We start from the raw sequence: 7,079 nt of genomic DNA on the forward strand, positions 1-7,079 counted from the left end.
TTTTTAACGAGACAACAAATAATGCGTAACGAGGCACATTATCGGACATCCCAGGGGGAGTGTTGTAAATATGATAAAGTGGATGTCCATAACTTCTAGGAGTTAATTCACCATTATGTGCACCTTTATGTGTTGTTATATCACACCTCCAATATTCCCTCATTTATCTCCCACAACCACATATTCTTCCCCACCTTCTCAAGAGGTTAATGCCATATTCAAGACAATCTTGTAACCCTCTGTCTATGTAGTAGTATTAATAGAGGTATGATATGTGATGTACTACACACTTGAAATAAAGAAGAAAGTCATCTTTACATTGATTCATTCTATATTGTTTCTCTTGTTCTAATATATATTTTATTTTCAGCTTGGTTTTGCAACACACTAAAGAATTTTGGTTACTCGAAAGTCGAAACCAGGTTAAAGTTTGAATCTTTTTGCGGATTTTCTTTTTCCCTAAAATTAAAAGGAAAAATCTTAGCAATTCACGGAACTCAATTGAATGAAGCTCTGCATTACCATAGTTTTTCTGTTCTACTTGTTCAAAACAAAAATGTCGAATCTAATTTCAAGCCTCAGAAAGCTAGTATCTACGAAAAGTATTTTAATTGTGTGTAATCTCTACTTCCGCAAATACACATGGTGAAAAGTAGAAACAATAGTCACTTACTATGACAATAACAGCCGATGGGAAAAATTTATGCACAATTTAAAAAAATGTTATTGCCAAAAATACTTTTTGCAACAATAGTTAATACTATGGCCCAAAAAAAAAAAATTGTTGGCAAATGTCTTCTTTCTTGTAGTGAGCTTTGATTTTAATTGATTTCTTGTACTTAATATTAGTGATACTCTTATAGCTTTATGAATAAGATTTAATTCCATTTAATCCTCCCCCCCTCAAATTTCAGGTTTGAAAAACAATATATATATCATTCACCTTATAAATAAAACTGATAATGTGACACGTTATGACTTCTAAACTACACTAAGTTGAGTAGGGACTACAGAGAGACAGATCAGGGCACTGATGATACAAGAAATAACACGAAAATAGAGCAAATTGCAGGGTCGGGTGCCTTGGTGTCGCACCAATACGGTACGTACTAAGAGTTGTATTGGCGTTGTGTTCGTGCCTGTCATCATAGAGGGTCTTGAGACCTCTTCTTAGCATGTTGGAAGTGTGCCACGCCGGCCTAGGCATTGTGGGGGTTGTGTGAGGTGGGTCATGGGGGTAGCAGTCGAGCAAAAACTATTTAAACTCAAGAAATTTCAGGAAGAGAAAAAAATATAATATTTTGGCACACGCTAGAGATTGGAGGAGAAACAAACTTGGTTTACCATAGTTTTCACCTTTAAAAATTGTAGTACAATCAAACTAAATTAAGAGTCCTTTCTGACAATTTGAAAATTCTATAAATGATTATCTTATTTTCGCCATTGATTTAAGGAGGGAATTTATCCCATAAAAAAGTTAATGGAGTTCTGTAAAATCTACTCTAACCTTTTTTTTTTGTTTCAAAGAAAATCCACTAGGCGATGTGCGTAGGGATAGTTTTTATTTATATAACAAAAGTGAAACTCAAAGAAAAAATACAGGCCAGGGGAACCTTACCTTACGAATCGTATTGAGACATAAAAGCAGACTCTACTAATTAACATGCGTATAAAAAGTAAGAAGAAGAAGAAGGAACTAAATATTCTATGATCAACATGGAGTTTTTAACACACTCTATGATGATATTACAAATGATAATACTTAAATAGTGAAAAATAAAAATAAGCAAGAATGTAGAGTCTTGGCCTTGTTTCTTTGAAATTCTGAAATCTTCAAGGAGATGTAGGCATGTAGCCCGACAAAACTCTAATTCTTCACCTTGTCTTCTTCCTCCTACCACTCTAAAATCTCTTGATACTTCATTAGTTATTCTTGGATCTATTGGACCTTAATGATGTAGTTGAACCTTGTCTCCTTCTCCTTCTGTTTTGTCACTCTCATTGGTATTTGCCTTAGGACAATCTCCTCATACACTTTACCATCCCATCTATGTTTTCTTCCATGAATCTTCTTCGTCATGAATCCTCTCTTTTTCCTCCTAGGTGAAAGATTTTCATTCCTAGTCACCTTAGCAAAGCATTCATCCAATATTTCATTGTCATCTTCTTGATCAAACATATATGTCAAAGCCCAAGTCGCCACCAAAAGCTTCCAATGGATCTTCCACTAAAGTTCCTGGCTCATACCTCTTGGCCACTATTCCAATAGGCTTCCTTTTATCGGGATTATCTATAGCCTTCAAATTTTCCATATCATGTGACACTAAAGCATGAAGAACATTAGTAGGGGTCAATTGGATATTCGGAACACTTACATTCAAAGGTGTACTCGTTTGAGCCACAGCTGCCTCGCGGCTAAAGATGGAAGAATCATGGAACGGCTTGGCACAAATGTCAGGACTACTGGACTTAAATTGCTGCGCATTGGAGGGGATGAGACCTACCCCTCCTCTACCATGTCCGTCCAACTCTTCACACTCGTACCACCTTGTTGGTCAGTCTTCATTTCAACCTTGTTGCTTGAATGTGCTGGAGTGGAGGCCACAATCTTATCCATATCTTGGTCGTGACTCCATGTGGGCATTAGTAGTTTTCCAAAATTATCATGTTGCTCATCAAATGACTCGATAGACTGAGTAGGGATCTAAAGCACTGAAGTGTTGTTCAATGTGGCCATCAACAGCTTCAAGACGAGGACAGAACAACCAAGCTTGCAACCTGTTGTTGCAATAGCATGTTTGCCAATTTCGGATGTGCAATTTGACGTTTAGGACTTTCCGAACAAGATTGGTTCTCCTTTCTACCTGCAAGAGCCTCAAAAGTGTTAGGACACATAATGTCCTTTGTTGCAAGGTCTTGTTCCTTTGTCACATTATGTTCTTTGCCAATTTGAGGACTAATGGATTGTCTGTGTGAGACCATTGTCCAACCCTCACCTGCAACATCTATTTCTAGCATTGTTCAAATTCATAGCCTGCTTGGAAATCACCGTGAAGCCCTTATCCACAAAACTAGGCAACTCATTGATTTTGGCCAGTTCCACCACCTTTTGCCCCTTTCCAACCAAAACCTCCTAATTTTCGTTGGCACTACAACTAAGGTGCCAATGCATTCAGTTTTTTTTTTTTTGGGGGGATGAATTGGAGCAGCAAAAGCACTATAATTGTTTTTATGTTTGTATATATATTAATATATTTAATAATACATATATAGTATCAAAACTAAAGCTATTATTCTGCCTTGTGTCTTGACCACGGAGTTATTCTTTTGAGAAATAAATGTCGGGTACCAAAAAATAAATTAAGCAAGCAAAATGTCTATAAAGTTAGATTTCTAATTGGGGATGTGGAAAAAAAATCGAAAATATTTGCTAATTTTGCTACTCTTCATTGCTAGTTCGGAAACTTTTGACAAATGTGCGAACGTGGGTAGTCATCCATCCATGAACCCCTCATTTTATCCATGCATGAACCCCTCATTTTCCTTTCTTGTAGAATCTCCATTACTTCCACACACTTTTTTACCTACAAAAACTCATTTCTCCATTAACACAACAACCATTTTCACCTTCAAAAAGTAATTTTCATTCTTTCCAATTTGGGAAAACAATAAAATAAAAACATGGAAATTTTTAGAAAACTAAGTCTAATACTTCTCTTTTGTCTCATCGCATTTTCCTCTGAAATTATTCACACAGTTGGTGATGCTGCTCATCATCAGAACAATGACAAGCAAAAAGATCAATCTCCTACACAAATGCTAGAAGAAGCCTATTCTATGCTTGTTACATCTTCATTGCGTTCTTGGGATATGGTTAAGTCCTATATTAATCAACTTCAGTTTAAGTATTTTCCTCCAAATGTAGAGTAAGTTCTATTCTCCAATTTTTTCTTTCCTTCAAGTTTTCTCTTTCTTTTATTTGGTACATTTGAATGATAGAGTTTTTCTTTTATGGCCCGTGGTATTCTCTCTATTTATGTAAGACCCACAGGTTTGGGAGAGTTAGCGATCAGTTTGTGCAACAAGTTGAGGCCTGAGGGAAAGGTGAAAAGAACTTATTTAACGAGTGTAATAGAGAACATGAGATACAACACGAACAACTAATCGAATCCATAAATACTTTACCATCAAAGGTCAGAATATTGATAAGAACCTCCACCTTTATCTCCAAACCAAGCCCTGAAATGGAGAAACCTCCTGATAGGGAACAACTTCGAACCGGAGCCAAAATGGCATATTTTTACAAAGAATTAGACCAAAATAGGTCAGTTTTTTTTTTTTATACTCCAAATGGGTATTTCGCTGATCATTCAACGAAATACCCCTAGTTACCTGCTCATAGCAGAACTCTTTTTTTTTTTTTTTTTGCTATTTCGTGGATTGTTCCACGAAATAGCTTTTTTTTTTTTTTTTTTTGCATTTCGTGGAATAATCCACGAAATAGCTTTTTTTTTTTTTTAATTTCGTGAAAAAAATGATTTTTTTTTTTTTACATATCATGACACAATCCACGAAATAGATATTTTTTTAATTTTATTTAGTGAATAAAAGAAATAGGAAATTATAAATTTTTTTTATTTTTGCATTTTGTGTATTAAAAAACGAAATAGGCTAAATTTTTTTCTAATTTCGTTCGTATAAAAAGGAAATATGGAATATATATATATTATTTCGTGTATTAATGAAGGAAATTGATTTGTTTTTTTTTTTTTTTTTGCATTTCGTAATCTAATGAACGAAATAGGTTTTTTTTTTTTTGTATTTAGTGAATTTTATATATATATATATATATATATATATATATATATATATATATATATATATATATATATATATATATATATTTTGCATTTCGTGTATTAAAAAATGAAATAGGAAAATAATTTTATTTTCATTTCGTTTATATAAAAATGAAATAGGAATACATACATATATATATATACATACATATATATATATATATATATATATATATTTCATTCATGTACCAATGAAATATTTCGTGATTGTTCCACTAAATGCAAAATAAAAACAAAAAAAAAAAACATATTTCGTGGATTGTTCCACGAAATGCAAAAAAAAAAAAGCTTTTATTTATATTAACGAAAATGTTTTATTTTTTAATTTAAAACTGTTTTTTTTTTTTTTTTTTTTTAATTCTGTGGAACAATCCACTAAATATGTTTTTTTTTTTTTTTTTATTTTGCATTTCGTGGAACAATCCACGAAATATAAAAAAAAATAGTTTTTTTATATATTTTTGAAATTGATTTTATATATATATTCCAAATTGATTAAAAGCCATTTTTTAATTTTTTTAAAATATATTTTTCAAAAAACTTAGTGTTTAACTGTAAGGTTATTTTAGTCAATTTTATATATCGAGAAAATTAGTCAGCCTTTTTATTTTCAAAAAATTGAAACCGTTGGTATGAAATTGACATTCGCGCATACATTACCCCTGGATTTTTACGTTGAAATCTATTGCGTATCATCATCTTATAAGTAAATAAAACTGAAAATTTCACGCCAATTTGGGAAAAAACTGAAATTGAATGTGATAAAAGACGTTTTTTTTAAAATCGGCTCGGCCAAACCGCCTTACGCGCGGTTTGTGTGCATAGATCTCGGAAAATACCCAAAATAAAAAAAAAATCGCGTAAATCGACGTCCGAGCGCAAAGTTATGACCATCTAAAGTTTGACGACTTTACAACTAGTTTTTCTCCCTATATTTTTTAGAATTATATTTATATTTAAAATAAAGTTATGTCTTGATCTTTTACAACTAGTTTTTTTTTTCGTTTATTAAAAAAACGAAATAAGATTTTTTTTTATTTCGTGAATATATAAATGTTTTTATAAATGAAACACAAAAATATATATATATTCATCCTATTTCATTGGTACATGAACAAATATATATATATATATATATATATATATATATATATATATATATATATATATATATATATATATATATATATATATATATATATATATATATATATGTATATATATATATTTATATATATATATGTATTCCTATTTCATTTTTATATAAACGAAATGAAAATAAAATTATTTTCCTATTTCGTTTTTTAATACACGAAATGCAATATATATATATATATATATATATATATATATATATATATATATATATAATTTTTCTATTTCATTTTTTTATTCACCAAATACAAAAAAAAATAAAAAAAAAAAAAAAAACCTATTTCGTTCATTAAATTACGAAATGCAAAAAAAAAAAAAATCAGTTTCCTTCATTAATACACGAAATAATATATATGTATATATATATATATTTTCCAATTTCCTTTTTATACGAACGAAATTAGAAAAAAATTTATCCTATTTCGTTTTTTTAATACACGAAATGCAAAACAAAAAAATTATAATTTCCTATTTCTTTTTTTATTCACGAAATAAAATAAAAAAAACATCTATTTCGTGGATTGTGTCATGATATGTAAAAAAAAAAAATCATTTTTTTCACGAAATTAAAAAAAAAAAAAAAAGAAGCTATTTCGAGATTGTTCCACTTAAATGCAAAAAAAATAAAGCTATTTCGTGGAACAATCCACGAAATAGCAAAAAAAAAAATAAAAAATTCTTGCTATGAGGCGGGGGTATTCGTTGAATGATCAACGAAATACCCATTTGGGCATAAAAAAAAAAAAGACAGCCTATTTTGGTCTAATTGCTGTAAAAATATGCCATTTTGGCTCCGGACTCGAACAACTTCCTCCTTAGTCATAAACGGCACAAATCTGGACCAATCGTGTCGGTAGATTCCTGATACCAAATGGTTATACCAAAAATCCCTATAATTAATGCTTCGCTTTTTGCATTTAGGACCATGCGTTTCTTAACTAATCTGATACATGCTTTTATGGCCCTACTTTCAAAGGTCTGGGACCGTCTAATGGGCAATGCCTCGCCTTATTTTGTAAGAGAACTTTGGATGGTAGGAGCCGTACTACCTATACCAAAAAGTGC

Source organism: Lycium ferocissimum, chromosome 6 (assembly GCF_029784015.1).
Source record: "Lycium ferocissimum isolate CSIRO_LF1 chromosome 6, AGI_CSIRO_Lferr_CH_V1, whole genome shotgun sequence".
Taxonomy (NCBI): Eukaryota; Viridiplantae; Streptophyta; class Magnoliopsida; order Solanales; family Solanaceae; genus Lycium; species Lycium ferocissimum.